This window comes from Centropristis striata, chromosome 21 (genome assembly GCF_030273125.1).
Source record: "Centropristis striata isolate RG_2023a ecotype Rhode Island chromosome 21, C.striata_1.0, whole genome shotgun sequence".
Classification (NCBI taxonomy): domain Eukaryota; kingdom Metazoa; phylum Chordata; class Actinopteri; order Perciformes; family Serranidae; genus Centropristis; species Centropristis striata.
The window spans coordinates 2152768-2161848 of record NC_081537.1 but is presented as its reverse complement, the minus strand read 5'-3'; positions in this window follow the sequence as shown (position 1 = coordinate 2161848).

Here is a 9081-nt window from a genome sequence, read left to right as displayed (position 1 = left end):
TCATGTGTTTATTTAAGAGCTTTTTTAAAATAACAGGATTACATCTAAGCCGAGTTCAGACGAGTCAACTTCCTGCTGTTTACACAACTTGTGGTCTTGTAAAGGGAAGTCTTTGTGGTTTTGACACTACGTGACTGATGGAGGAAGGTTCACACACTACCACATGTAAACTAATGAACAGGTCAACAGGTTAACAGGTCAACAGGTTAACAGGTTAACAGGTTCACAGGTTGACCTGTTAGTTGGTGGGTTTGAGCGCTACAGTCTGTGATTGCAGCTTACTAGAAAATGTCCGTGGTTTGAGAGAACAGGAGTCACAAAGTGACAAAGAAATTATTTATCAGGCCGATTTCAGAACACTGTGTACAATCATTCTTAAACCCTCTGGAGTCTCCAAAAGCTCCAAATCATGACTTCTTCATCACATCTAGACTAGAAAACAAAGAACAAAAAAGACACAAAATGACCAAAAAAAGACACAAAAAGGACAAAAAAAAGACACAAAATTGAAAAAAATATACAAAATGACCAAAAAATACACAAAATGACCCAAAAAAAGACACAAAATGACCAAAAAATGACCAAAAAAGACACAAAAAGACCAAAAAAGACACAAAAAGTGAAAAAAATACCCAAAATGACCAAAAAAAGACACAAAATGACCAAAAAAACACAGAACACACAAAATGACCAAAAAAAGACACAAAATGACCCAAAAAGACACAAAATAACCAAAAAAGACACAAAATGACCAAAAAAAGACAAAAAATGACCAAAAAAGACACAAAAAGACCAAATAAGACACAAAAAGTGAAAAAAAGACACAAAATGACCAAAAAAAGACACAAAATGACCAAAAAAACACAGAACACACAAAATGACCAAAAAAGACACAAAATGACCAAATTGTTGGGCTAAACACACAAGATGTTGTATGTATTATTATTATTATTATTATTATTATTATTATTATTATTATTATTATTATTAGCCAAATCAAACGGAGTCCCACTAGAATAAAAACCAGAGTTGATGACAGGATCACACACAATCACAAGATCACATTTATGTTGGTTTTTCTTTGTTTCTTTTTGGTTCTAAATGTTGATCCAGTAAGTCAGAATAAAAAATCAATTATTATTATTATCAGGTCATATAGGTGAAGAAATATACCAACATGGTATTTAAACACGTTTCAAGTGTTGAATACAGGCAGGATGGAAAGATTCAGACATGGAGGAGATAGAACAAAACTACAGAGTTAACCAACTTCTTTTTTGTCTTTTTCACTTTCAAACACTCTCAATCACAAGGAAACAAGCTGTGTTGTGTTTACAGCCATCTGGAGATCTGATGTCTGGAAATATCTGACTGCTGCTGGCATTTTGCTGTGAAGCAGAGCAAACTGTTGCCAAATGTTTTATCAGGCTGAAGTGGAGGAGTGGGAACTGGCTATTATAGGGTCGCAACTGGTGGAGCTGGCTCTGGTCCCAGTTAACACTGGGGTACGTACACACTCACTTAAAACCTCTCCGGACCGTGGAAGGTGTTAGAATATCTATCTACTCTGCAAAAAAGGTGATTAAAAACCAGATCAAACAGTAAATCTGAGGGAAATGATCTTGCTGCATGGACAGATAATTTACCTTGACAAGATTGATTAAATTAAGGTGATTAAATCTAGAAATAAGCATGTTGAACACTTAAAATAATAAATGAACTCTTAAAACCAGATAAAGTAAAGCTGCCAGCAGTGATGAACTGGCCCGAGCAGAGTGACCTGATGATTATTTGGTTCTTACCAAGATAAAAAAAACCTTTTGTGTCATTTTTCTGTGATTTTTTTTGTCGTTTTTGGTGTTTTTTTTTGTCTTTTTGTGTCTTTTTTTTTTTTTTTTTTTTAATCTATTTGTGTCTTTTTTGTGGTGATTTTACGTCTTTTGTGTTTTTTTTTGTCATTTTTGGTCATTTTGTGTGTTTTTACATGTTCTTTTGGTCACAAAATGACCAAAAAAGACAAAAATTTTACAAAAGAGATAAATTAAAGCTGCCAGCAGCGATCAATTATTTGGTTCTTACCAAGATAAGAAAAAAACTTTAGATTTAGAAGTGTTAGATCATTTATCTGGTTTTAAGAGTTAATTTCTTATTTTAAGTGTTCAACATGCTTATTTCTAGATTTAATAACCTTAATTTAATAAATCTTGTCAAGGTAAATTATCTGTCCATGCAGCAAGATCATTTCCCTCAGATTTACTGTTTGATCTGGTTTTTAGACTAAACACCTTTTTTGCAGTGTGGTATAAGAAAGTTTAAAGCAGAAGCCTTAAAGGCTGCAATCTCCTGGTAAAGGTAAAGAAATACATAGTTTAAGAAGGACTGAAAATATATTTACTCTATCTGCTGTCTGCATGCAAACAATGAAGTGCTGAGTGAGAAAATTCCTCTGCCTTATTTAGAGTAAGATTCTATTACAACAAAAATATATATTGTATGAATGTGTCTGCTGTGAAATCTGTGTGTCCAGTTATCTCTGCAGGTGGTTTATCTCAAGGCAGGAGTTGGTGATTCGACAGTTAGTAACAAACCAAGGACAGGACATGATCTGACGTGTTGAATAAACTGACAAATCAGCAAATCTAAAGGAGGAAACGTCTGCATATGAAGCTTCATGAAGCATATTCTTTATTTACGGAGCCCAAGAGATGGCGCTCTTTGTTCAACAAAGGGCTGAAAACACACTCAATCACCATTGATGAAGACTTTTTTTAAAGCCAAGACCTCCATCTAGTGGGGTCAAAAAGTAAAGGAAATGCTTCATGAGGCTTCGTTGTCCCAACACTAATATTTAGTAATTGTGAAGAAATTTGGAGTTCTTTTCATAGAAGAGGTTGGTATATCACTCATATGTGTAGAACATTAAAAGGACAGCATGTAATTCTTTTTTTGGTCATTTGGTGTCTTTTTAAAGTAATTTAGTTTTTTTCTCTTTCATTTTGTGTCTTTTTTTTTTGGTAATTTTGTGTCCTTTTTCTGTGTCTTTTAAGGTATTTATTCTAAAAAGCAAAATAAAGCAAGCAAACACACAATGTTTTAAGCCAAGACCTCCATCTAGTGGGGTCAAAAAATAAAGGAAATGATTCACGAAGCTTCATTGTCCCAACACTAGTTTTTAAGTAAACTTTTGTTAGGCTATAAAATGGGTTTAGGTAGGTTCAGCTCATCATTCCCATCAAACGATCGGCACGGAATATAGATGAGAGGTGTTTGTGTTGGAGTCAGATACATTTATTTTAACGGTTTCCTCAATAAAATTCCCAACAAAAGACGCCAGAGAACAAAAAGAAAACACAGTGACAATGGGGAGAACACGCAAACTCAGAGTTCAAAAGAGTTCAAAGGTAGAACCTTGTTACTGTGAGGAAACAGAGCTCAAATTTATTTATATATAACAAGACTGTGTTTTATAAAGAAGAAAGAAAAAGATCAGTTTCTTAAAAGGTGAGTTCCACCGCTCCCCGTCAAATGATCAACATCAGAGAGAGAACATCATCATTTTGCTTGGTAAAGTAGAGGAAAATGAGCAAAGTCAGAATTAAAATGTGTCCCGTTCCACTTCAAATTAAAAGCTTCCTGTTCATCTAATCCAGAGATGGGCAGCTTAAATGCTGCAGGGGGCCACAATGTTTCATGGACATTAGGGTTGTCAAAAGTATCGATACTCAAAAAAGTATCCATACTAAAACGTTGTATCCGGATATGATACTCATTTTAAAAAGTATCGATGAAAAGTGTTATTTTCTCTCTTGAAGTCCCAGAATGAAACAGAGAAAAGTCGACTAATCAAGCTTGCCTAATTTTGTGCACAGCATCCAACCTCAAAATATTCTAATTCTAATATTCTGTTCTAATTGTTGTTGTTTATTGTATTTATTTATTTTTTGCACTACGTCAGACCTGAAGCTTGTTATCATAGTTGCAGTTTCTTTTTGCACAACTTGTTTTTTATTATAAATATTTAACCTGTGGTTCTGTTCATTTTTACATGTTGCATTTTTCTTGTTAATAAAAATATTTCTGTTAAATTTTGGGGTCTTTGTTTTTATCCTGGTGGTATCGAAAATGGTATCGAGTTAAAAAAATGGACACTACCACAAGGGCCACATATAGGACCGTTTTTTTTTTTTGTTTTTTTTAATAATTTTGTGTCTTTTTAAAATAATTTTGTGTCTTTTTTGGTCATTTTGTGTCTTTATTTGGTCATTTTGGGTTTTTTTGTGTCATTTTGTGTCTTTTTTAAATAAGTTTGTATCTTTTTTGGTCATTTTGTGTCTTTTTTCAAGTAATTTAAGTTTTCTGTAATATCATGTTCACTACCACAGGGCCACATATAGGAGCGTGCACGTAACCAGATATGATGAAACTGACATTTTAAATATGTTTACAGTGCAGTAACTTAACATATTTCATGCTCAAATGCATGTTTAACAGTATAAATAGGAATACAAAAGGTTTGAAGCAAATAAAAAATAACCACTTACTGTGATTTCTTTTTTTTTTTCAGTGCAAGAACAGCAGACCAACATTAATTACAAGAAGTGATTTTGTGCATTTTTACACTGCACTTTTAAGATTTCATGCTCAAATGCATGTAGTTGTACTGAGGGCCACTTCAAGAGAGGGTGAGGGCCGTATGTGGCCCCCGGGCCTCCAGTTGCCCATCCCTGGTCTAACCGCTGCATTTTCCATTCATGCAGCTTCTACTTTGTTCCTGTTAACCTTTGTTTAGACCTGCTTCCTGTTTATGACTGTCTGTCTGATTTCTCTAGTAGTTTACCTGTTAAACACATGGCCAAGAGTCAGCCTGTCTCACAGTCAGCCTGTCTCACAGTCAGCCTGTCTCACAGTCAGCCTGTCTCACAGTCAGCCTGTCTCACAGTCAGCCTGTCTCACATTCAGCCTGTCTCACAGTCAGCCTGTCTCACATTCAGCCTGTCTCACAGTCAGCCTGTCTCACAGTCAGCCTGTCTCACAGTCAGCCTGTCTCACAGTCAGCCTGTCTCACAGTCAGCCTGTCTCACATTCAGCCTGTCTCACAGTCAGCCTGTCTCACAGTCAGCCTGTCTCACATTCAACCTGTTGCCTTCCTACCTGACCAGTAACAAAATGAGACAAAATGACCCAAAAAAGACACAAAATGACCAAAAAAAGACATAAAAGGACCAAAAAATGACACAAAATGACCAAAACAAGACATACAAGGACCAAAAAATGACACAAAATGACCAAAAAAAGACATACAAGGACCAAAAAATGACACAAAATGACATAAATCATTGTTCATCCCACTTTCACACACAACCTCATTTGGCCAGAATTGAAAAAAAATCTACTTAATCTCCCACTATATGAATACATACTTCCTACAGGAACTGCACTAGTCTGATAAACATGAATGTTGTAAAAGGACCAAAAAAAGACACAAATGACCAAAAAAAGACACAAAATGACAAAAAAATGAGACAAAAGGACCAAAAAAAGACACAAAATTACAAAAAAATGACACAAAATGACCATAAAAAGACACAAAATTACAAAAAATGACACAAAATGACCATAAAAAGATACAAATTGACAAAAAATGACAAAAAAATAGACAAAATGACACAAAAAAAAGACACAAAATGACATAAATCATGGTACATTCCACTTTCACACACAACCTCATTTGGCCAGAATTGAAAAATCTCCTTAATCTCCCACTATATGAATACATACTTCCTACGGGAACTGCACTAGTCTGATGAACACGAATGTTGTAAAAGGGACCAAAAAAGACACAATATGACCAACAAAAGACACTAAATGAGCATAAAAAGATACAAAATAACATAAAAAGACACAAAATGACAAAAAAGGCACAAAAGGACAAAAAAAAGACACAAAATGACCAAAAATGAGACAAAATGACCAAAAAAGACACCAAAGGGCCAAAAATGACCAAAAAATGAGACAAAATGACCAAAAAATGAGACAAAATGACACAAAAAAAAGACACAAAATGACATAAATCATTGTACATCCCACTTTCACACTCAACCTCATTTAGCCTTAACTGAAAAATCTCCTTAATCTCCCACTATATGAACACATATTTCCTACTGGCACTGCACTAGTTATTAATAATGAATATGAATGGAACAAATGGGTCACTATCATCACATGAATATTAGTTTCACATGACCCGAGCAGAGTACAGGTTTAAATCAAAGCTAATTTTACAGATTTGTATCTATTTTTACATGTTGTGACCTTTAAAAAGAAAACAATAAATATCATGTGGAGGCTCCAGACAGACACGTGAATATCTCCTCCGTCCCATAGGAGCCTATGAAACCTTCCATGACCCCCCGGTGACCCACGCAGCATTCTGCCATGAGCCCTTTATCACCAGCACCACACTAAAATAAGACCCCACATTCCTCCTACACACACACACACACACACACACACACACACACACACACACACACACACACACAGCTGGCACTCAGGGAGCATTTCATCCAGAGATGCAGATGAAAAGCATATAGATCAAACAGTAAATCTGAGGGAAATGATCTTGCTGCATGGACAGATAATTTACCTTGACAAGATTTATTAAATTAAGATTATTAAATCTAGAAATAAGCATGTTGAACACTTAAAATAATAAATTAACTCTTAAAACAAGATAAATGATCTAACACTTCTAAATCTAAAGTTTTTTTTTTATCTTGGTAAGAACCAAATAATCATCAGGTCACTCTGCTCGGGCCAGTTCATCACTGCTGGCAGCTTTACTTTATCTCTTTTGTACATTTTTTGTCTTTTTTGGTCATTTTGTGAACACAAAAAAAAAAAAGACACAAAATGACCATAAAAAGACACATAAAAGACAAAAAAGACAAAAAAAAGACAAAAAAAAGACCAAAAAAAGATGTAAAATGACCAAATAAGACATAAAAAGAAAAAAAAAGACACAAAAAAAGACAAAAAAAAACAAACAAAAAAGACGTAAAATGACAAAAAAATAAACAAAAGGCGTAAAATGACCAGAAAGACATAAAAAGACAAAAAAAAGACACACAAGACGTAAAAACACCAAAAAAATACACAACGTTTTTTTTTTTATCTTGGTAAGAAACAAATAATTGATCGCTGCTGGCAGCTTTAATTTGATCTCTTTTGTACATTTTTGGTCTTTTTTGGTCATTTTGTGACCAAAAGAAGATGTTAAAGGCACAATATGACCAAAAAAGACACACAAAAAAAGACACAAAAGACGTAAAATCACCACAAAAAAGACACAAAAAAAACACACAAAAAAGACAACAAAAAAAATCACCAAAAATGACATAAAGTTTTTTTTTTTCTCTTGGTAAGAACCAAATAATCATCAGGTCACTCTGCTCGGGCCAGTTCATCACTGCTGGCAGCTTTACTTTATCTGGTTTTAAGAGTTAATTTATTATTTTAAGTGTTCAACATGCTTATTTCTAGATTTAATAATCGGAATTTAATAAATCTTGTCAAGGTAAATTATCTGTTCATGCAGCAAGATCATTTCCCTCAGATTTACTGTTTGATCTGGTTTTTAAACATCTTTATTACAGTGTATATGTGACTCTCTTCATCGTGTTCTGCCTCCTCGCTCAGTATGAATGAAAATAAAAAAAGATGAGATGTTTGCTCCGTCTTGACCCACAGCATGGGAACATTAACAACATAATACAACCCTGGTGGACTCACTGTTTAAACAAATAAAAAGGACACATTCTGCACAACGAGGGCCCATAAACACACAAAGAAGCTCTGAGGCATCATTCATGATGAAATAGTCCTCATCCTTGTTTAGGGTTAGCATTAAGATGAAGGAGATCCAGATCAAAGTCGTTAATGATGTGGTTCTGAACCAAACTGAACCATGTAGGGGGTCCAGGGGCATGCAACCACGGGAGAAAAGTTTGTACATTTTTAAGTAAAATACATCAATCTGGTGCACTTTGAGAGCTAAATGAGATCAAACCCCTCACATAACATGTTTCACGGTTAACATGGTGACTGTGATTGTATTTTTTGGTAATTTTGTGTCTTTTTTGGTCATTTTGTGTCTTTTTTTTGTCATTTTGTGTCTTTTTTGGTCATTTTGTGTCTTTTTTAAGTAATTTAGTTTTTTTCTGTCATTTTGTGTCTTTTTTTTAGTAATTTTGTGTCTTTTTTAAGTAATTTTGTTTTTTTTTTGGTCATTTTGTGTCTTTTTTTAAGTATTTTAGATTTTATCTGTCATTTTGTGTCCTTTTTTTGTCATTTTGTGTCTTTTTTGGTAATTTTGTGTCTTTTTTAAGTAATTTAGTTTTTTTCTGTCATTTTGTGTCTTTTTTTTAGTAATTTTGTGTCTTTTTTTGGCCATTTTGTGTCTTTTTTTTTTTTAGTCATTTTGTGTCTTTTTTGGTCATTTTGTGTCTTTTTTTAGTCATTCTGTGTCTTTTTTGGTCAATTTGTGTCTTTTTTTGGGTCATTTTGTGTCTTTTTTAAATAATTTATTTTTTTCTGTCATTTTGTGTCTTTTTTTTAGTAATTCTGTGTCTTTTTTTGGTCATTTTGTGTCATTTTTGGGTCATTTTGTGTCTTTTTTAAAATAATTTAGGTGTTTTTTCTGTCATTTTGTGTCTTTTTTTGGTCATTTTGATACTGCCTCCAGCGGCCCCCAGGTAATTAGAGTTTGAGAGCCCTGATTTATGACAAAACAAGTGATTTGGAATCGATCAATGAAGCACGGAGAGAGTTGTTCTGCCAGAAGAACAAAACAATGGAACATTCCTCCAGCTCAGGGTTCCCTGCTGCAGCACGTAACGCCTGCTGCCTGCCAGTCTGAGATCTGGGCAACACCTGACCCGTCCCAGTCCAGAAATTTATTTCTCATAAAAGCCCAAATTTTAGTGCCTCTCACACATTCTAATGCCACTATTCCATCATATACACTGCATCTTCTCATTGCATATTTTAATTACTTATTTAAAGGAGAATAAAGGTTATTTT